This window comes from Mustela erminea, chromosome Y (genome assembly GCF_009829155.1).
Source record: "Mustela erminea isolate mMusErm1 chromosome Y, mMusErm1.Pri, whole genome shotgun sequence".
Taxonomy (NCBI): Eukaryota; Metazoa; Chordata; class Mammalia; order Carnivora; family Mustelidae; genus Mustela; species Mustela erminea.
The window spans coordinates 4,357,996-4,381,735 of NC_045636.1; the positions used below are offsets into that span (position 1 = coordinate 4,357,996).

The 23,740-nt window shown below is 39.6% G+C and overlaps 2 long non-coding RNA genes across 2 annotated transcripts; one reads left to right on the forward strand and one right to left on the reverse strand.

Moving 5' to 3' along the window:
• Window positions 1-452: 452 nt before the first annotated feature.
• On the forward strand, window positions 453-23,541 carry LOC116583929. Its single transcript, XR_004282971.1, has 3 exons — window positions 453-504; window positions 4,770-4,773; window positions 23,384-23,541. It is a non-coding gene; the product is annotated as an uncharacterized LOC116583929 (long non-coding RNA).
• LOC116583928 lies at window positions 14,565-21,530 on the reverse strand. Its single transcript, XR_004282970.1, has 3 exons — window positions 21,427-21,530; window positions 18,702-21,016; window positions 14,565-14,604 (listed from the first exon to the last, which is right to left on the reverse strand). It is a non-coding gene; the product is annotated as an uncharacterized LOC116583928 (long non-coding RNA).
• Window positions 23,542-23,740: the final 199 nt, after the last annotated feature.

Consider the following 23,740-nt stretch of genomic DNA (forward strand, 5'->3'; position numbering starts at 1 on the left):
TCTTTGACAGACATGGTTGCAAAAACTATTAGTAAAATACTAGCAAACTGAATCCTAAATACATTTAAAAAATCATTCACTATGTTCAACAGGATTTATTCTTGGATTGCAAGATGGTTCAGTATTCTCAAATCAATCCATGTGATACACCACATTAACAAGAGAGAGTGTAAGAACCACATGATTATTTCAATAGATGCAGAAAAAGCATTTGACAAAGTAAAACATCCAGTTGTAATAAAAACCTTCAACAGAGTAGATCTATTTAGAGGGAAAATTTCTCAATATCTATGAAAAAGCTTCAGAGAATATCCTCAATGGGGAAACACAGTTTTTCCTCTATGATCAGTAGCAAGACAAAGATTTCTGCTCTCACCAGTGTTATTCAACAAATTAGTCAAAATTCCAGTTACAGCCATCAGAAAACAAAAAGAAATATAAAGCATCCAAAATGGTAAGGAAGAAGTAAAACATTCAATATTTGCAGATGACATGATACTATATGTAAAGAACCCTAAATACTCTACCATTGCTACAACTAAAAAATTCAGGAACACTGGAGGATAAAAAAATCAACTTACAGGAATCTGTTGCATTTCTCTAAAACAATAATGAATCCCCAGAAAGTGAAATTAAGTAATCAATCCCATGTACAATTGCACCAAAAACAGTATGATACCTGAGAATAAACCTAACCAAAGAGGTGAAATACCTGAACTCTGAAAACTGAAAGACACTAATGGAAGACATTGATGATGACACAGAAGAATGGAAAGACATTCCATGCTCATGGAATAGAAGAAGAAATATTGTGAAAAAATACCAAAAATTTTGTTAAATATTGTTAAAAAATACCCAAAGACATCTACATATTTAATGTTATCCTTATCAAAATACCAATGGCATTTTTCAGAGAGCTAGAGCAAAGAATCCAAAAATTCGTACAAAACTACAAAACACCCCCAAATAACAAAAGCAACTTAAAAAGGAAAGCAGAGGCACCTGGGTGGCTCAGTGGGTTGAGCCGCTGCCTTCGGCTCAGGTCATGATCTCAGGGTCCTGGGATCGAGTCCCGCATCGGGCTCTCTGCTCAGCAGGGAGCCTGCTTCCTCCTCTCTCTCTCTCTGCCTGCCTCTCTGCCTACTTGTGATGTCCCTCTGTCAAATAAATAAATAAAATCTTTAAAAAAAAAAAAAGCCTATGTTTTCTTATAGTGTATGATTTCGGGTCTTACATATCAAGTCTCTAATCCCTGCTTCTCCCTCTGAGCCTCCCCTGTCTCGTGCTCTCTCTCTCTCTCTCAAGTAATACATAAATAAAAATGAAGCCCATGTTTTCTTATAGTGTATGATTTCGGGTCTTACATATCAAGTCTCTAATCCATTTTGAGTTAATTTTTGTGTGTGATGTAAGATAATGGTTTCCCTAACACTATTTATTGAGAGACTGTCTTTGTCCCATAGCATTTGCTTACCTCCTTTGTCATAAATTATTTGTTCATACATGTGTGGATTATTCTGGGCTCTCTGTTCAGTTCCATTGATCTATCTATGGGTCTGTTTTTATGCCAATACCATATTGTTTTGATTACAATAACTTTATAAGATAGGCTTAAATCAGGGAGTTTGATTCATGTTTGTTTTTCTTCCTTAAGATTGCTCTCCTTATTTATTGAGGAATTTTTGTAGTTCCATACAAATTTTAAAATTGTTTTTTTGAACAGTTTATTCTATTTCTGTGAAAAATTCCATTGAAATTTTGATAGAGATTGTCTAGCCATTGGGTCCTGACTATGTGTGTTGGTAGGTTTAGATTACTAATTTAATCTCCTTATTTAGTAATTGTTCTCTTTTGATTTTCTATTTCTTCATGATTCACTCACAGTAGTTTGGTTCTAAGTATTTCCCCATCTCTTTAACATTTTCCAATTTGCTGGTATATAACTTTCCCCAGTAGTCTCTTATACTCCTTTGTATTTCTGTGGTATCATCTGTTGTAACATCTCCTCTTTCATATCTCATGTTATTTAGTTGAGGTTCTCTTTTCCTTTTTCTCTGTGTGAATCTATCTAAAGATCTGTACATTTTGCCTATCTTTTCAAAATAGCAACTCTTAGCCTCAATGACTTTTTCTGTAATCTTTTTTTTTTTTTTTTGGTAAAGATTTTATTTATTTATTTGACAGACAAGAGATCACAAGCAGGCAGAGAGGCAGGCAGAAAGAGAGGGGGAAGCAGGCTCCCCACCGAGCAGAGAGCCCGATGTGGGGCTCGATCCCAGGACCTTGGGATCATGACCCGAGCTGAAGGCAGACGCTTATCCCACTGAGTCACCCAGGTACCCATTCTGTAGTCTTTTTAGTTTCCATTTCATTTACTTCCTTTTGCCCCAGATTGTTTTCTCTCTTCTAACTTTGGGCCTAGTTTGTTCTTTTTCTAGTTTCCATAGACAAAGTTAGGTTATTTTATTTGAGGTATTTTCTGGTTCCCGATGTAGATATGTACTGACATGAATTTCCTTCTTTTGGTGCATCCCATACATTTTGGTATGCTGTATTCCCATTTTCATTCATTCAAGGGATCATTCGATTTCTCCTTTGTTAGCATATTGATTAAATCCTCACTGTTTTCAGTCTTCATCTATATGGTCATAAGTATCACTACCTCAAGCTATGTGTCTGTTCATGATTAATGTTACATTCTATGCATATACCAAAGGTTTTTTTTGGTTTTTTTAATTAACATATAATGTATTATTTGTCCCAGGGTACAGGTCTGTGAATCGTTAGGCTTACACAGTCACAGCACTCACCATAGCACATACCCTCCCCAGTGTCCATAACCCAACCACCCTCTCCCGAACCCCCCTCGCCCCCCCGTCCTGGGCCCCACAACCCTGTTTGTTTTGGGAGATTAAGAAACTCTTATGGTTTGGCTCCCTCCCGTTCCCACCTTGTTTCATTTTTTTTCCTTCCCTGACCCCCAAGCCCCCCACTTTTCCTCTCAAATTCCTCATATCAGTGAGATCATATGACAACTGTCTTTCACTGATTGACTTGTTTCCCTCAGCATAATACCCTCTAGTTCCATCTATGGCGTTGCAAATGGCAAGATTTCATTTCTTTTGATGGCTGCATAGTATTCCATTGTATATATATACCACATCTTCCTTATCCATTCATCTGTGGATGGACATCTAGGTTCTTTCCATAACTGTCCACTGGGGACATTGCTACTATAAACATCCAGGTGCATGTGCCCCTTTGGATCACTACATTTGTATCTTTAGGGTAAATATACCCAGTAGTGCAATCGCTGGGCCGTAGGGTAGCTCTATTTTCAACTTTCTGAGGAACCTCCATGCTGTTCTCCAGAGTGGCTGCACCAGCTTGCATTCCCACCAGCAATGTAGGAGGGTTCCCTCCAAAGGTTTTTTAATCCATTCAACAATGTCCATGTTGAGGTACATTTCAACAGCTGTGTCATTTGCTGCTTATATGGTTTTTAGTTGTATGTGGTGAAAGCTTGTGTAAATGTAGTGTTTTTAGCTTGTTTTTTTTTTTTTTTAAATCCATTAGTGGAATTGCTGGCCAATAAGGTATGTCTTTGTATAACTTTTTGAGAAAATGCTGAACTGTTTTCCACAATGCCTATACTATTTTACATTTCTGGTAGAGATATGTGTGTTCTAATCATCATACTATGTTTTCCCCATCACCCATGTGTTATTGTTCTCTTTTTTCCCCAAATAGGCATTTTAGTGGTAACTCATTTTCTAAAAAGTTAGCATAGTATTTATTAGTTAAAAAATCTGTGCTAGTAGTGTATTCATTTTCTTATTTATTTATTTATTAATTATTTATTATTTATTAAGTATAGCTGACATTGAATGTTCTAGAGGTTTCAGATATGCAACATAGCAAGTCAACAGTTCTCTACATTCAGGTACATTGACCAGGATAAGTTACCATGTCTTACCATATCTCCCTGAGATGCTGCCTTCAGATACATACTCAAGACTGGGATTGTTGGGTCAGACACTAGTTCCATTTTTAATTTTTTGTTTTCCAAAATGACTGTAACAATTTAAATTTGCATTTACACTTACACTAGTATACAAGCACTCCTTTCTTCCACATGCTTTCCAGCACTTGTTTTCTCCTGCCTTTTTGATAGCCATTCTGGCCGGTGTGAGGTGATAGCTCACAGTGATTTTGTTTGCATATCCCTGGTAATTAGTGATGTTGAATACCTTTTCCTATACAGGTTGGTCATTCGAATATATTTTCTTAGGAGAAACGTTGTCTTAGATCCTTTGCCCATTGTTATTTATCTTGTTTTACTTCTTAAATTTATTTATATCTTCACTTATCTCCCATTGCATTTTTTTTCTTCTTTCAAGTTTTCATTTCTCTTCCAGGTGGCTTACATACAGGGTAGTATTAGTTTCATGTCAATGATTTAGTGATTCATCACTTATATATAAATCCAGTGCTCATTACAAGGGCACTGCGTAATAGCCTTCACTCACTTAATCCAATACCCAGCCCAATTACCTCAGGTTATTCTCTAGAGTCCACTTCATCATTTGCCTCTCTTAAAAATTTTTCCCATACATTCATCTGTTTTGTTTCTTAAATTACACGTATGACTGAAATCATATGGTATTTGTCTTTCTTTCAGTAACTATTTTTGTTGAGCAAAGCATTCTCCGGCTTTATCCACATCATTGCAAATGGCAAGATTTCATTCTTTTTGATAGCTGAGAAAGATAGGTAGATAGATACATAGATATAGTTAGATCTTTATAGGTAGATATAGATCTAGACAGACAGAGATCACATCTTCTTCATCCATTCATCAGTCAGTAGACACATAGGCTATTGTTGATAATGCTGCCATAAACATTGGGGCGCATGTATTCCTTTGAATCTCTATTTTTGTATGCATTCAGCAACTATCTAGTAGTGGATCTACTGGGTGGTAGGGTATTTCTATTTTTAACTTTCTGAGCAATCTCCGTACTGTTTTCCAGAGTGGCTGCACCACTTTGCATGCCCTCCAGAAGTATGAGGGTTCCATTTTCTCTGCATCCATGTCAATACCTCTTGTTTCCTGTGTTACTCACTGTAGCCATTCTGACAGGTGTGAGTTGATATCTCGCAGGTGGGTTTGATTTGTATTTCCTTGATGATGAGTGATTTTGGGCATTTCTTCACTTGTCTGTTAGCAATCTGAATGTCTTCTTTGGAGGAATGTGTGTTAATATCTTCCACCTTTATCTTAAGTGGATTATTTCTTTTTGGGGATGCTGAGTTTGATAACTTCTGTATGGGTTTTGGATACGAACCCTTTATTGGCATTTGGAAATATCTCCTCCCATTCCACAGCTGCCTTTGGTTTTGTTGATTCTTTCCTTCGCTGCACAGAAACTTTTTTTTATCTTGATTAAATCCCAAGAGTTTATTTTTGCTTTTGTTTCCCTTGCCTCTGGCATTGTTTCTAGGAAGAAGTTGCTATAGGCTAGGGTCAAAGAGGTTGTTGCCTGTATTATCCGCTAGGATTTTGATGGATTCCTGCCTCACATTTAGGTCTTTCACTCATTCTGAAATTACTTTTTATATGGTGTAAGAAAGTGGTTTGGATTCGTTCGTCTGCATGTTGCCGTCCAATTTCCCCAACATTGTTTGTTGGAGAGACTGTCCTTTTGGCACTGGATATCTTTCCTTCTTTGTCAAAGATTACTTGACCATTGAGTTGAGGGTCCATTTATGGGTTCTCTATGCTATTCCATTGTCCTATGTGTATACCTTTGTACGGGTACCATACTCTTTTGACCATTGCAGCTTTGTAATACAGCTTGAAGTCTGCAATGGTGATTGCTCCAGCTTTCGTTTTCCTTTTTGAAAACTGCTTCAGCTATTCAGGATTTTTTGTGGTTCCTTACAGAATTTAGAATTGTTTGTTCTATCTCTGTGAAAAATGCTGGCGATTTTGATAGGGAATGCATTAGATGTGTAGACTGCTTTGGGTAGTGTAGACATTTTAACACTATTTGTTCTTCTAATCCATGAGCACGGAATGTTTTTCCATTTATTTGTCTCATCTTCAGTTTCTTTCAAAGTACAGATTTCAGTTTTCAGAGTACAGATCTTTACCTTTGGTTAGGCTTATTCCCAGGTATCTGAGGGGTTTTAGTGCAATTGTAAGTTCCTAGATTTCTCTTTTTGCTACTTCACTATTGGTGTGTGGAAATGCAAGAGATTTCTGTACATTGATTTTTATATCCTGCAACTCTTCTGAATTTGTGTCTATGAGGGCTAGCAACTTTTGGTGGAGTCTTTCCAGTTTTCTGAATACAGTATAATGTTGTCTGTGAAGAGTGAAAGTTTGACTCCTTCCTTGCCAATCTGGATGTCTTGTCTTTGCTGTGTGATTGCTGTAATGAGGACTTCCAGTAGTATATTAAATAACCGTGGTGAGAGAGGACATCCCTGTCTGGCTCATGACCATAGAAGAATAGCTCTCAGTTTTTCCCCAGTGAGGATGATATTAGCTAGGTGCCATTCATATGGTCCATATGGTCTTTATGATGTTGTGCTGGGTCTCTCTATCCCTATTTGTTGAGGATTTTTATCAAGAAAAGATACTGTATTTTGTCAAATGCTTTTTCTGCATCTATTGAAAGGATCCTGTATTTCTTATCCTTTCTTTGATTAACGTGGTGTATCATGCAGATGTTGAGCCACCCCTGCAGCCCAGAAATAAATCCCACTTGGTCATGTTGAATCATCCTAATTATGCGCTGTTGGATCTAATGAGTTAGTATCTTCTGGAGAATTTTTGCATCCATGTTCATCAGTGATATTGGCCTGTAATTCTCTTTTTTAGAGGGGTCTGTGTCTGGTTTTGGAATCAGGGCAATACCAGCCTCATAGAATGACTTTGGATCTTTGTCTTCCATCTTTATTTTTTGGAACAACTTCAGAAGAATATAGGTCCTAACTCTTCTTTAAATATCTGGTAGGATTCCCCTGGGAAGCTGTCTTGTCCTGGACTTTTGTTTCTTGGGAGGGTTTTTTGTGTGATTTTTGACCGAAAAAAAGAGAAAGAGAGAGAGGGAGAACAGGAAGGGGAGGGGCAGAGGGAGAGAGAGCGAGAAGCAGAGTCCTGGCTGAGCAGGTTGCTCAACACAGGGTTGGATCCCTAGGACCCTCTGATCATGACTTGAGCCAAAGGCAGATATTTAACCAACTGATTCACGCAGGTGACCCTGTTGGGAGATTTTTGATTACTGATTCAATTTCCTTGCCACTTAGTCATCTGTTTAAGTTTACCTATTTATTCCTGTTTTATTTTTGGCGGTTTATATGTTCCCAGAAATTTCTCTATTTCTTCCAGGATATCCAATTTGTTGGCATACAGTTTTCTTAATATTCTTTTTTTTAAAAATTTCTTTTCAGTGTAACAGTATTCATTTTTTTGCACCACACCCAGTGCTCCATGCAATACGTGCCCTCCATAACACCCACCAGCTGGTTCTGCCAACCTGCCACCTCCCACCCCCTTCAAAACCCTCAGGTTGTTTTTCAGGGTCCATAGTCTCTCATGGTTCACCTCCCCTTCCAATTTCCCTCAACTCCCTTCTCCTCTCTAACTCCCCTTGTCCTCCATGCTATTTGTTATGCTCCACAAATAAGTGAAACCATATGATAATTGACTCTCTCTGCTTGACTTATTTCACTCAGCATAATCTCTTCCAGTCCCGTCCATGTTGCTACAAAAGTTGGGTATTCATCCTTTCTGATGGAGGCATAACACTCCATAGTGTATATGGACCACATCTTCCTGATCCATTCATCTGTTGAAGAGCATCTCGGTTCTTTCCACAGTTTGGCGACCGTGGCCATTGCTGCTATGAACATTGGGGTAGAGATGGCCCTTCTTTTCACTACATCTGTATCTTCTTGGTCACTACATTACCCAGGAGTGCAATTGCAGGGTCATAGGGAAGCTCTATTTTTAATTTCTTGAGGAATCTCCACACTGTTCTCCAAAGAGGCTGCACCAACTTGCATTCCCATCAACAGTGTAAGAGGGTTCTCCTTTCTCCACATCTCCTCCAACACACATTGTTTCCTGCCTTGCTAATTTTGGCCATTCTAACTGGTGTAAGGTGGTATCTCAATGTGGTTTTCATTGGAATCTCCCTGATGGCTAGTGATGATGAACATTTTTTCATGTGTCTGATAGCTATTTGTATGTCTTCATTGGAGAAGTGTCTGTTCATGTCTTCTGCCCATTTTTTGATATGATTATCCATTTTGCGTGTGTTGAGTTTGAGAAGTTCTTTATAGATCCTGGATATCAACCTTTTTTCTGTACTGTCATTTGCAAATATCTTCTCCCATTCCGTGGGTTGCCTTTTTGTTTTGTTGACTGTTTCCTTTGCTGTGCAGAAGCTTTTGATCTTGATGAAGTCCCAAAAGTTCATTTTCGCTTTTGTTTCCTTTGCCTTTGGAGACATATCGTGAAAGAAGTTGCTGTGGCTGATGTCAATGAGGTTACTGCCTGTGTTCTCTTCCAGGATTCTGATGGATTCCTGTCTCATGTTGAGGTCTTTTATCCATTTTGAGTTTATCTTTGTGTACGTTGTAGGAGAATGGTCGAGTTTCATTCTTCTACATATAGCTCTCCAATTTTCCCAGCACCATTTATTGAAGAGACTGTCTTTTTTTCCACTAGATATTTTTTCCTGTTTTGTTGAAGATTAATTGACCATAGAGTTGAGGGTCCATATCTGGGCTCTCTACTCTGTTCCACTGGTCTATGTGTCTTAATATTCTTTTACAATTGCTTATATTTTTGTGGTGTTGGTTGAGATATCTCCTCTGCCACTTGTGGTTTTATTTATTTGGTTCTTTTGTCTTTTTGATAATTCTGGCTACAGGTTTATCAATTTTTAAAAAATTTTTCAAGTAACCAATTCCTGTTTTATTGATCTATTTTACAGAGTCTGTTTGTTTCCTTATCATTTATTTCTGCTTAAGCTTTATTATTCCCTTGTTTTCCTGCCTTTAACCTTCATTCTTTTTCTAGATCCTTTGGGTAAACGTCTAGGTTGTTTTTTTTTCGGGTTACTCTTGCTTCTTGTGTTTGACTCATAGTGGTCTATGTTTCCCTTTTAGGACTGCTTTTTCTGTATCCCATAGGTTCTGGGATGTTATGTTTTCATTTTCATTTGTTTCCATGTATTTTTTTTAAAAATTTTAAAAAAGATTTTATTTATTTATTTGACAGAGAGAGATGACAAGCAGGCAGATAGGCAGGCAGAGAGAGAGAGGAAGCAGGCTCCCCGCCGAGCAGAGAGCCCGACACGGGGCTTGATCCCAGGACCCTGGGATCACGTCCTGAGCCGAAGGCAGCAACTTAACCCACTGAGCCACCCAGGCACCCCTGTTTCCATGTATTTTTAAATTTATTCTTTCATCTCCAGGTTGATCCATTCATTCTTTAGTAGCTTTTTGTTTAACTTCCATGTATATCTCATCTTTCCAAGTATTTTCTTGTGTTTGGCTTTAAGTTTCGTGGGGTTGTGGTCTGAAAATACGCATGGCCTGTTGTCAATGTTTTTGTACTTGTGAGGGCAGCTTTGTGGCCTGTATGTGATCTTGTCAGGAGAGTGTTCCATGTGCACTCAAAAAGAATGTGTATTCTGCTGCTTTAGGATGAAATCCTCTGAATAGATGTGTTAAATCCATCTGGTCCAGTGTGTCATATGAAGCCCTTGTTTCCTTGAGGATTTCATCTTAGATGATCTGCCCATTGACACATTTAAAAGGGGGGTTTAAGTTCCCCTGTTATTATTGTGTTATATCCATGGGTTCCTCCGTGTTTTTTAGTTAATTGTTTTATATATTTGGGTGCTCCTGAATTTGGATCATAAATGTTTACAATTATCGGAACTTCTTCTTGGATAGACCCATTAATTATGACAGAGTGCCCTTCTTCATCTCGTTACAGTCTGTTGTTTCAAATCTAGTTTATCTGATACAAGTATTGCTACCCAAGCTTTCTTTAGACGTTCATTTGCATGAAAATATTTTTCCATTCCCTCACTTCCAATCTTCAGGTCTAAAATGAGTCTCTTGTAGGCAGCAGCATATAGATGGATCTTATTTATTTATTTATTTTTAAGTCCATTCCGACACCCTTTGTCTTTTGATGGGAGCATTTAGTCCACTGACATTTAGAGTGATTATTGGTAAATCTGAGTTTAGTGCCTTTTTGTTGCTTGTTTCTTCATTGTTTCTGGAGATTTCCTATGTTCCTTCTGTGTTCTCACTCAGAGTCCCCTTTAATATTTCTTGCAAGGCTCTTTTAGTGGACATGAACTCCTTTAGTTTTTGGTTTTGTGGGAACCACAAATTCAGAATGATATTCAGAATGATAGCCTTGCTGCATGGAGTATTCTTGGCTCCAGGGTTTCCCCATTGAGCACTCTGATCCCTTCCAGCCTGTGAAGTTTCTGTTGAGAAGTCTACCACTGGGCATATGGGTCCTTATAAGTTAAGGCTGACTTTGTCCTGCTGCTTTTTGGATTTTTTTCTTTATTGCTGTATTTTGCAAATTTAACTACAGTGTCTTGATGTTGACCTGCTTTTGTTGATTTTGATGGGAGTTCTCTGTGCCTGCTGGATCTGGGTGTCCATTTCCTTCTCCAGATTTGGCTGATGTGGTCATCTATATTTCCTTGCATAAATTGTCTGCCCCCTTTTCTCTCTCTCTCTTCTTCTGGGACACCTATGGTATGAATGCTATTATGTTTGATGGAGTCACTGAGTTCCCTACGTCTATTCTCCTGATTCATAATTCTTCTTTCTCTCTTTTGTTCAGCTTCATTATTTCCCATTATTTTATCTTTTATATCACTTGTGGTTCCTCTGCTTCTTCCATTCTTGTGGTCATTCCATCCAGCCTGTTTTCAGTCTCAATTATCTCATTTTCCATGTCTGACTGACTGCTTTTTAGCTCATTTATCTCTGTGGTAAGAGCTTCCCTGAAATCTTCCATTCTTTTCTCAAGCCCAGGCTGTGTCCTCATGATCGTTGCCTGAAATTCTCCATCATACATATTACTTATATCTGTTTCCCTTGGATCTGTGGTTGAAACCGTTTCTTGCAGTTTCATATGGGGTGAATTCATCCATCGTGGCATTTTGGCTAAGTTTCTGTCTTCTTCTCTGTGTTAGAAAAGCCTGTTATGTTTCCTGCTTCTGAGAGAAATGCCTTTATGAAGAAGAGGTCATGTATTGTCCAGGGCCACTGTCACTAACAGGGAGTGTCACTGGTATGTACTTTGCTGCTGTGTCTTGGCTAGTCTAGCCTTCAGACCAGTTAGTTGTCTGCAGAGGTGCTCCAGGTCTGCAGTGGGCAGTGTTTGGCCCTTGGCCACAAGGTGGCAAGTTTTAAGTAGGTGTGCTCTGCTCTCTGCTTGTGAAATGAGACCTGATGCTGCCTCTACTGGAACTGAAGGCTTGCAGCATTCTCTGGTGGGTAGATGTGGTGTGGGCATAGTTTCCTGCTGGTCTTCTGGGAAAGGGGGCCCATTGCACTGGGACTGAGGCAAAATTGGTCATGAAGGGCTGGGGTGGGACCAGGGATAAGCAGGTTAAGCAGCCTGTGTTGGCACTGTGGCAACAAATGTGGTTTTGTGTCGATACTGAGGGGTGGGGCAGGGGAATGTCACTTTTGGCCCTAGAGAGGAGCCTCTGTGCTTGTCCCTCTCTGGGAAGTTCCTGAAGAAGAGCAAACAATCTCCTCTGTGTGTGTCCCAGGCAACCCTCAGGTCTCTGCCTTCACACTGTCTGCCTGTGGACAATTTGCCTGCCTTGTCTCCAGGAGCAGTGAAGTGCTTCTGGGCTCTCTCCCAACCAGGCATGACTTTCAAAACTCCAGGCTCGAGGGACATGCAATGTGAAGGACCTCGAAAGGAGGGTGTCACTGCATTGGGACTGAGGGAGGCTTGACTGAGAAGGACAGTTGCACCAAAGTGTGTGAGTGTGTGACCTGGAGAAAGCAAGCTAGGCAGCAGGGTTGTGGCAGAGCTGCCCTTCACAGGTGGCTGTGCATTTATTCTGAGGGGAAGGGGAAGAAAATGGCACCGCTGGCTCCTTTGTCTCTGCAGAGGTGTCTCCACAAACAATATCTCTCATGGGTGCACACCATGAGAGGGGCATAATGCCCCCCCCCCCACCGCCTGTGTGCCCCAGTTGTTCCTCAGATCATGCCCTCTGCTCCCCAGGGTTGTGTGCCTGTCTTTTGAACAGGATTAGTTTTGCATTCTCAGGTCTCTATCACAACCGAGCTTGTTAACCTTTAAGTCTCCAGTCTTCAAGCCCCACTGGTTGCAAAAACTCATGAAGATCAGCCTTTCTTATTTTCCTAGCCAATGACTTTGGGGACATATTCTCACCATTCTCTATGACCATGGCTCTGTCCCCTTCACGGCACCCAAAATCTGCTCCTCTCCTAAACTATGTCTTGACACTTCTGCCTTCTTCAGTGTGGCTTCTTCTCTCCCTCTAGTTGTGGAGTTTGTTCCCTCTGTCCTCAGGTTAATTTGTTAGGTATTCAGAATAGATAGTTATCTAGGTATGGTTGCTGGACATCATGAACCAAGAGCTCACCTATTGTGTTGCCATCTTAACTCCCCGCCCCCCCCATTTTTGTCATAATCTTTATTATTTCCTTTCTTTTGGTGACTTTAGACTTAGTTTTCTCTTCCCCCTTTTTTCTCCTTTGATGTGTGAGATTCCCCCTCCCCGAGGTATTTTCTTAGCATAGGTATTTGTCACTATAAAATTCCGTCTTGGAACTACCTTTGATGCATCCCAAAACTTTTTGTAGATTGTTTTCCTTCTTCATTTGTTTCATGATATTTATTGGTCTCCTTTTGATTTATTTGATTCATTGGTTATTCATGTGTATATTGCTTGTGAATTTCCAGTTTTCTCCTATTACTGATTTCTTATTTCATAACATAGTTGTCAGGAGATATGCTTAAAAATTTTTATTGTTTATTTTTTGAGAGAAAGAACAAGCAGAAGGAGAGGGAGAAGCAGATTCACCGCTGAGCAGAGAGCCCAATGCTTGGACTCAATCCCAGGCCCCTGGGTTCATGACCTGAGGCAAAGGCAGATGCTCAATCGACTGAGCCACTCAGGCATCCCAGAAAAGATACTTGATATGATTTCGGTCTCCCTAAATTTGTTCAGATTTGTTTTGTGACCTAACATAGATCTATCCTGGAGAATGTTCAATGTGTGTTTGAGAAAAAACATGTTTTCTTTTGCTATTGGATGGAATATGCTGGGTGTTCCTATTAAGTCATTTTTATTTAAAGTATAATTCAAGTCCATTATTTTTTTAAATTGATTCTCTGTCTGATCTATCGCTTTTGCAACATGGAGAATTGAGGCCTCTATTATTATTACTGAACTGCTTTCCCTTTTTGCCTGCAACGCTATTAACAATTGTAAAAGATATTTATGTGCTACAGTACTAAGTGCATCTAAAGGGATTTTAGATGCATCTAAGTGCATCTAAAAGGATTTAAAAATCCTTTTTGTTGCATTGACAACATTGGCATTATATGAAGACCTTACCTTTTGTTAAATCTTTGACTTAAAAGTCCATTTTGCCAATGATACAAGTGTATGACTCCTGTTCCCTTTTGGTTTTCACTTTCATAAAAATTTCTCCCCATTTCTTTACTTTCAGCTTATGTGTGAATTTGGTGCTGAATGAATCCCCACTAGGCAACATATAATTGGGTGCCTTTTAAATTGTTATTTATTCAGCTACTCTTTGTTTTAATTGTAGAATTTAAACCATTTATATATAGAATAATTATTGGTAGACTTAGGATTGCTATTTTGTTCATTGTTTTATAGTTCCTTTATTCCTCCCTTCTACTATTGCTCCATTTCTTTGTGAGTTGAGTTTTCTGTCATGGTATACTTTGTGTTCATTTTTATCACTTGTGTATTTATTTATTTATTTTTTTTTTTTAAAGATTTTATTTATTAATTTGAGAGAGAGAAATCACAAGTAGACGGAGAGGCAGCCAGAGAGAGAGAGAGAGAGAGAGAGAGAGAGAGGGAAGCAGGCTCTCCGCTGAGCAGAGAGCCCGATGCGGGACTCGATCCCAGGACTCTGAGATCATGACCTGAGCCGAAGGCAGCGGCTTAACCCACTGAGTCACCCAGGCGCCCCTCACTTGTGTATTTATTATAAATTTTTGCTTTGCTGTTGTCATCAGCATTTTATAATACTTTGTGATTATAATAGCCTATTTTAACCTGATAACAATTTCAATTGCAAAGAGAAATTGGTAATTTTTCAGATTTATTTATTTATCTGACAGAGGGAGGAGGAGAAGGAGAGACAGAGAGTGAGCGAGCTTAAGTAGAGGGAGTGGCAGGCAGAAGGAGAAGCAGGCTCCCCACTGAGCAGGGAGTCCAACATGGGGCTCGATCCCAGGACCCAGAGATCATGACCTGAGATGAAGGCAGACGGTTAGCCACCTGAGCTACCCAGGCTCCCCTGCAAAGAGAAATTGCACACAATTTACATTTTACGAATTTCCACACATTACTTGGCTACAGCTGTGTTTTTTGTTGTTTTGTCGCAATTTACATATTTAAAGATATTTTATATCCATTAACAAAATATATCTTTTAAACTTTAATAGGTACTTCAAACTTCTGTCTTTTTAAGTGGTTTGCAAACCAGTAACTTATACTGGTATACCAGTATAAGTTAAAATGTAATGGTGCTTTGTAATCCCATTTACAAACCAGTATAAGTTACTGGTTTGTAAATGGGATTACAAAGCACCATTACATTTTTAGGATATTTACCTTTACCAGTGAGTTTCATACTCCTATATATTTTCATGTCACTAATCAGTGTCCTTTCATTTCTCCTTCGAGAACTCTATCATTTACCTCCCCTCTGGTAACCATCAGCTAGTTCTCTAGAATTAAGAGTCAGTTTCTTGGTTTTTCACCCTCTTTTTTTCCCTTTATTCACCTGTTTTGTATCTTAAATTCCACATATGAATGAAATCATTGTCTGACTGATTTATGTCACTAGCACTATACTCTCTAGCACCATCCATAAATATCGATCAACAGATGAATGGATAGAGAAGATGTGGTGTATATAGAGAGTGGAATATTATTCAGCCACGAAAAGAATGAAATCTTGCCGTTTGTAAGGACTGTTTTTCTGAGTTCAGAGTTTTCTGTATGAGTTCTCCGAAAACGAAGCGTCCTTTTAAGTGATTGTTTTTGGGTTCCTTTTCAGGGTAACGTACAGAAGCCTATTTCCTTGGCCTTAGTTAGCGGGAAATTATTGTGTTCTTTTGATGTTATCATGTTTCCTTGCTTTTTAATTTTTTGGGTTGCCTTTCATTGATGTCTGTACATTTGAGGAAGTAGCCCCCTACTTCAGTCTTTTCAGATCGGTAGGCAGGATTTCACCTGAATGTGGGTACCAGCTGGGTGGGTGCAGTATGTCTGATTCCTGAGAAGGCACAGAGATGAGATCTCCATAGAGCTCCATCAGCTCACATTGATTCTTGTGAGACTGTAAGTGTGTTCTGTGGCCAACAGTTAGTGATTGTGCAGGTGGCAGTGCTGTATAGGGTCATAGCGATCCTCAGAAATGAAAGCTGATACAGTCTTCCTCTTCTTTTTTGGGGTGAAGTCTTAGCAAGGTGAAAGTTCTTGGGCCCAGATCTGGCACTACACTTAAAGCACCAGCAGCTCCACAGTCCTATGATTAGGACCTGTGGTAACCACCATAATACCTGGATAGTGGGGGCATAGATGCCTTGCTACAGCAGTGGGAATGGTGTCTGAGGCACAGAAGTATGCATATCTCTAGTGGAACTGACTCCTCACCTTCTAGAATTTCCACTGGCTGCAGTGCAGGAATACAGCTGTAGTATTGGCCTGAGAGGATAGGGTGCAGTGGTGGGTTTGGCACAGGGCTCAGGATACAGTTGGGCACAGGACTCAGGGTACAGTTGCAATGCAGCCTGGGAATGGTGAGTGAAAGTCCCAACTATGTCCCTGGGGGAAATTTTGGAACAGCAGCAGCATATCTCTGGTGATGGCTCATTAAAGCCACATGTTGGGATCCTGGCTATGGAATGCGGGGCAACAGCAATGTCGCCCCAGCACTGGTGGGTAAATCCATGACCAATGACCATAGGGCAGGGGCACAGATCAGTGGCAACTTAGTTAGACTCAGTAATGCCATGTGAAATCTGTGACCTGGGGCCCAGGGTGGGATACAGAACAGCAGTGGCTCTGCTTTGGTATTCTTGGGTCAAAGCTATTATCTGTAACCTGAGAGAAGGGCTCAAAACAATGACAGCTCCATTCCCATATATAGCAAGGCACTATATCCAGTCCCAGAGAGTGGGCTGCAGTGGTAACGGGGGCCCTTGGGAGCAGATCTCTCTGTAGAAGTAGCTCAAGATTTAGAGAGTAGGCAGATGAAGGAGTGGAGACTGCAACAGTTCTGTCAGCTGGGTTCAGCATTGGTTAAGCCTCCGAGGTCCTTGCTGTCAAAGGCTCCTGAGATTCTCCTGTTTTTCTTTATGCCTTGGGGTGAAATCCCTCTGAAGGAGTTCCTCTTGACATCACATTGTTCTGGACTAGGTGATAAGGTGATGCAAGGAAGATGCTTCCTGTACTTTTCTGGGTGGTTGTACTCATTAAAAAATCCAAAAAACAAGAACAAGAACAACAACAGAAGTGCTCTCCAGGGTGTCTGTTGCTACTTCATTATAATAAAGAACTTTCTGAGAGCTATTTTTGTTGGTTTGTTGTTTATTGCATATTGGTTTTGTGAGGGGAAATGACAGTTGGATTTCTTAACCTCCATCTTGCTGACATCACCCTATTTTTCCTTTCTAAGACAGTAAATATCAAAAGATATAACCCATAGAAACAAGAATCTGGGGCTCCTAGGTGACTCATTGGGTTAAAGCCTCTGCCTTCGGCTCAGGTTATGATCTCAGGGTCCTGAGATCCAGCCCGGCATGGGCCTCTCTGCTCAACAGGGAGCCTGCTTCCCCCTCTCTCTCTGCCTGCCTGTCTGCCTACTTGTGATCTTTGTCTGTCAAATAAATAAATAAATAAAATCATTAAAAAAAAGAAGAAGAAGAAGAAGCAAGAATCCCTTACGGGTCCCCAATAATCCTTTAGAGTGTATAGTCCTGATGCCAAAATGATTGAGAATTGTTGCCACAGTGCAAATGTCCTAGGTGAATTCTTCTAAATACCACATTTTCTGTTGTTGTTGCTGAGTCCTTATTGTTTCCATAGTCCTTTTGTTTAAATTCCCAGAAATTCTATTAAAAGAATCCCTCCAGTAACACCAGTGTTGCAAGACAGGACCTTATGTCTTGATAGGCTTTGAACTCCTTAAACCCAGTGCAGAGCTTGACACTCACAGGCAAGGATTATTAAGGATTTAAGATTGCCAAGGATTATTAAGATAGTTGAAGCTGTATAAAAAGTCTGCAGGAGGTGGGGCGCCTGGGTGGTTTAGTTGTTAAGTATCTGCCTTCGGACTTGGGCATGATCCCGGGGTTCTGGAATCGAGCCCCACATTGGGCTCCCTGCACAGAGGGGAAGCTACGTCTCCCTCTCCCAATTCTCCTGCTTGTGTTCCCTCTCTCTTGCTGTGTGTCTCCCTGTCAAATAAATGAATAAAATGTTTAAAAAGAAGGGGTGCCGGGGTGGCTCAGTGGGTTAAGTCGCTGCCTTCGGCTCAGGTCATGATCTCAGGGTCCTGGGATCGAGTCCCGCATCGGGCTCTCTGCTCAGCAGGGAGTCTTCTTCCTCCTCTCTCTCTCTCTGCCTGCCTCTCTGCCTACTTGTGATCTCTCTCTGTCAAATAAATAAATAAAATCTTAAAAAAAAAAAAAAAGTCTGCAGGAGGAATACAGTCTGCACTCACCTCACCAAGTCCTGGTCTTGGCACAGACTTGTTATCCCTGTTGAAGCACCATCTGGTAATAACAGATGTCCTTGAGGTGGCATTTTCTAGAGTGGACTAAGGCACTCTATGAACTAGTAATGGAACTAGGCACTCTAAATTCTAGAGGTGTTTTGTTCCAATTTTTAACTCCATTTTGCTAAAAACTGGTTCGAAATGGCTAAGAAAAAAATGGTCTCATATGACCACTAAATACAGAGGAAGAAAAACAACTGCATTCGGTGTTTTGTTTGAGTAGTGTCTCTTGACTATTTATAAAGGAGCAAAGGAGAGAGGGGTGTAAAATTACAATGTAGGAAGATCCTGAACTTACCCTTTTGCACAGACGCAGTGAATGGATACCTATATCTAGGTCAATTCCTTCTGAAGAAGAACTGAGAGCCAATTGAATAGTTTCTGCCCAAAGGAGGGGGTGGGGACCATAAGGAATGGCAGAAGAGACACAGACATGATAAAGAAGGGAACTCCCATACCTAATGGTGTAAAGCTTTGTGGGGAGGGTTAGTGCTGTGGATGTGGTGCAAGTTTTGTCCAGGCTGGACACCACAAAAAGAACAAAAAACAAACAAACAAAAAATCAAGGGCAATGAGAGACTAGAAGTGGATGACACTCACTTACTGACCAAAGGTTATCTGCCAAATGGTGGACTTCTGCTTGTACTCAGTATGGTCAAAGGTACTGGTGAACATCATCGTTATGTTCCCCCACGACCATGATCGTGCAGATGGGAGTGATGTCCAGGTGCTCTTCTGGGCCACCTCAGGAAGCTCCAGACTGTTAGCCCACCATACATCCAGCCGTCTTCCCAAAAAATCACCTGGATGTGGCTCCCCCAGCTCCAGCAATCTCACCAAGGCTGCTCTGGAATGACATACACCAGGAACCCACCAGCCTACACCCACTCTAGCTCCACCCATCCCATCATGGTGACCAAGGCACAAGCACTCCAGGACACCCAAAACCCATGTCCTCTTTGACTCCAGCCATGCCCCAGCTTATGCCTACACCAGGTTTACCTTCTCATCAGGGCCACCTGGGTGAGGAGTATCCCCTGGCACCCTGGCCCATGCCTATTTCAACTCCAGTGATATTGCTTGGGTGCTCTCAACATTCAGTGTCCTGCCCCACACCCTCCCCAGCAGGAATCTTGCCACGGTGGCCCCAGCAGGGAATAGTTCAGGATTCCCTGGCCTCCATCTGCTTCAGCTCCAGCCATCCCATCAGAGTGCCATGGCCCATCTCTGCTTCAGCTCAAGCCATCCTGCCAGAGAAGCCCCAGTGGAGAGTGCTCTAGGAACACCTGGACAGTGCCTGCTTCAGCTCCAGCCATGCCACCAGAGTAGCCCTGGCATAGAGTGCCCTGGGATCCACAGCCAACTCCTACTCGCAACCAGCCAAAACTGCCAGGCATGCACAGAGGATGTTCATACACACAACCACATCTTCAAAACTGGCAGAAGCAGATGTTTTATGTAATTTTTAGAAACCAACACAGAGAAGGAAGTAAATGAAGAGACAGAGGAATAAATTCCAATCAAGAGAAGAAGACAAAACATTCAGGAAAAGAATTAAATGAAATAGAGAAAATCAACTTACCCAGTAAAGAGTTCAAAGCAGTGGTCAAACAACAACAACAACAACAACAACAAAAACAAAAACAAAACAAAATAAAACAAAGAAACCCAAAGCAGTGGTCAAAAAGATGCTCACTGAACTTGGGGGAAGAGTGGATAAACTGTGAGAAACTTAAAATGATATAGAAAATATAAAAAGGAACCAGTCAGAATTAAAAAATAATGCCTGAAATGAAAGTACATTAGACGGAATCAACAACAGATTAGCAAAAGCAGAACAACAGATCAATGATCTGGAAGAGGGGGTTATGGAAAACACATAAGCTGAACAGCAAAAAGGAAAAAAAAAAAAAGAATAAATTAAGGGATCACGGGACATCAAACTTACTAATGTTTGCATTAAAGAGGTCCCAGAAGGAGACAAGAGAGAAAAAGTGGCAAACAACTTATATGGAGAAATAATAACAAGGAACTCCCCTAACTGGAGGACATCCAGATCCAGAAAGCATAGAGAGTCCTAAAAAAGATAAAGGAAAGTCCACAACAAAACCCATCATAGCTATAAACGCAAAACCTAATGATAGAGAATCTTAAAAGCAGCAAGAGCAAAGCAACTAGTTACATACAAGAGGAAACCCCATAAAGCTATCAGCTGACTTTCAGAAGAAACTTTGCAAGCCAGAAAGAAGCAGCATGATGTATTCATACAGGTAAAAGGAAAACAAACCACAGAAAGAATACTCCTCTGGCAAAGTCATCATTTAGAGTTGAAGGAGAGAGAAAGCGTTTTCCAGAAAAAAATTAAAGCAGTTCATTACGTGTCAACCCGCCTTACAGGAAATGTTCAAGGGATTTCATTAAGTGGAAAATAAAAGAGCATAACTAGAGGTAAGAAAGTTATGAAAGGAAAAAACTTCACCGGTAAAAGCAATGAAATTGCAAAGGTTGTAAGTCAGTATAAAGGCTAAAAGACAAAACTAGTAGAATTGGTAGTAATCAAAAAGTAGTTAAGGAATTCACAAAATATAAAAACTACAAAATATGACATTGTATACATAAAAGATGGAGGGGTAAAATTGTAGTGTTTTAGAATATGTTTGAACTTCAGCAAGCGTCAAGTTAGTATGGACTGAAATACTTATAGTATTACTTAAGAACCTAATGGTAACCGCAAACCAAAAACCTGTAATAGATACTTAAGAAAAAAAAAGAGAAAGGAATCCAACCTAATGACAGTCAGCAGTCATAAGGAAAGAGAGCAAGAGAAGAAGAAAGAAATGGGAAAAGTACAAAACAAACAGAAACCAATTAACACGATTTCAGTAGTACCTACCCATCGATAAGTTCCTTCAATGTAAAGGACCTAAAGGTTCCAATCAAAAGAAATAGGATGACTGGATAAATTGAAAAAAAAAAAACAAACAAATAAGATGTTTATATGCTACTTACAGGTAACTTTCTTCAGATCTAAAGATACATACAGAGCAAAAGTGAAAGGATGGAAAAAAAATGTTTCATGAAAATAAGAATGAAAAAGGTAGGGTAGCAATATTCATATCAGACAAAATGCTTTAAAACAAAGACTATATAATGAGACAAAAAAGGGCACTACATAATGATGTCGGGATCAATCCAACAAGAGAACACAAAAATTGTAAATATTTTTATCCCAAACATAGAAGCAACTAAATATATAAACTATGTATTAGTAGACATAAAGGGGGAAATTAAATGTAAAACAACAATAGTTATGGATGCTAACACTCCACTTACATGAATGGATTAATCATCTGGAGAGAAAATCAACGAGGAAGCTGTGGCTTTGAATGACACCTTCCATTCAGATGGACCTGACAAATACATACAGAACATTCCATTCAAAAACAGCAGAATCCACATTCTTTTCAAGTACACATGGAACATTATCTAAAATAGATCATACGTCAGGCCCCAAACAAGTCTCAATACATTTAAGAAGATTAAAGTGACATCAAGTACCTTTTCAGACGATAAGAGACTGAAAATCAATTACAGGGGTAAAAAAAATGGAATACACCAACATGCTGCAAAACAACTAGTAGGTTGATACAGAAGTGAAAGAGAAAATAAAATGTACATGGAGACAAATGAAAATGCACACACAGTGGTTCAGAGTCTTTGAAACACAGCAAAAGCAGTTCTGAGAAGTTAGCTTATAGCAATCAGGTATACCTCAAGAAGCAAGAAATGTCTCAAATAATCTAAGCTTACATCTAAAGGAATTAGAAGAATACACAAGCCAAAAACTAATAGAAGGAAGGAAATAATAATAAGGATTAGAGAAAAAAAATGAAATAGAGACTAAGAAAGACAGTAGAAAAGATCAAAGAGGCTAAGAGCGTTTGAAGAGGTTAACAAAAATGATAAACCTTCCTTCAGACTCATCAATTAAAAAAAAAGACACACTATTCAAATAAATAAAATAAGAAATGAAAGAAAAGGGGATTAAAACCAGCACCACGGAAATGCAAAGGATATTAAGAGAATACTATGAAAAATAATGTGCCAACAATTGGTCAAGCTAGAAGAAAAGAATGTATTTCTAGAAACATTCAATCTTCCAAAACAAGATTCTGTGTCTTCTTCCAAGACACAGAAACTCTGAACAGTATTAAGAAAATTGACTTGGTAATTAAAAACTAACCAACCACTGTCCGGGAACTTCATGGCTTCATGAGTAAATTATACCAAAAATTTAAGGAAGAACTCATATCTACCCTTCTCATGCTATGCCAAAAAACAGAAGAGAAATGAAAAGATGCAAAATTTTTCTATGAGGCCAGCATTACCCTGGTAAGAAAACGACAAAGACACTGCAAAAAAGGAAAATTAAGGACCAATATGAAAATAAATGCAAAACCGCCCCATTAAAACAGTGATAAACCAAATTTAACAATACATTAAAAAATCATGAAGTCCCAAAAGTTCATTTTCGCTTTTGTTTCCTTTGTCTTTGGAGACATATCTTGAAAGAAGTTGCTGTGGGCGATGTCGAAGACGTTACTGCCGAAGTTCTCCTCTAGGATTCTAATGGATTCCTGTCTCACGTTGAGGTCTTTTATTCATTTTGAGTTTATCTTTGTGTACGGTGTAAGAGAATGGTTGAGTTTCATTCTTCTACATATAGCTGTCCAATTCTCCCAGCACCATTTATTGAAGAGACAGTCTTTTTTCCACTGTATATTTTTTCCTGCCTTGTTGAAGATTATTTGACCATAGAGTTGAGGGTCCATATCTGGTCTATGCACCATGATAAGTGGTATTTATTGTAGGGATACCAGGGTGGTTCAATCTCCACAAATCAATCAATGTGATATGTCTACATTAACAAAATGAAGGATTAAATTACATGCTTATCTCAATAGATGCAGAAAAGCCTTTTGACAATATTCATCATTTGTTCCTGATTAAAACTTTGAACAAAGCAAATTTAGAGGGAAGATAGCCGACCATCATAGAGGCCCTATGTGACAAACCTTCAGCTAACATCATGTTCACTGGTGAAAGCTGAGGAGAGCTTTTCCTCTAAAGTCAGAAACAAGACAAGGATATCTGCTCTCACCGCTCTTACTCAACACAGGACTGGAGGTCAGAGCTGTAGCGACCAGACAAGAAAAAGTCATCCAGATTGGTAGAGAAGTTACTCTTTGATAGAGAAGTTTATCTGCAGATGGCATGACACCATCTACAGAAAACCCTAAAGACTCTACCAAAAAGCTATTAGAACTGACAGATGAATTTGATAAAGTTACAGAATATAAAATTAATATCCAGAAATCTGTTGTTTCTATCCACAAATAACAAGGAACCAGAAAGAGAAATTAAGACACCAACGCCATTTACAATTGCACTCTAAAAGATATATTACCTAGCAAAATCATGAACCAAAGAGGTAAAGACCTGTACCCTGAACACAATGCGATGTGGATGAAGGAAATGAAAGATAACATAAATAAAAGGAAGTGCATACCATGTTCCTAGATTGGAAGATTTAATAGTGTTAAAATGCAATCCATATCCAATGCGATCTACAGACTCAATGTGATCT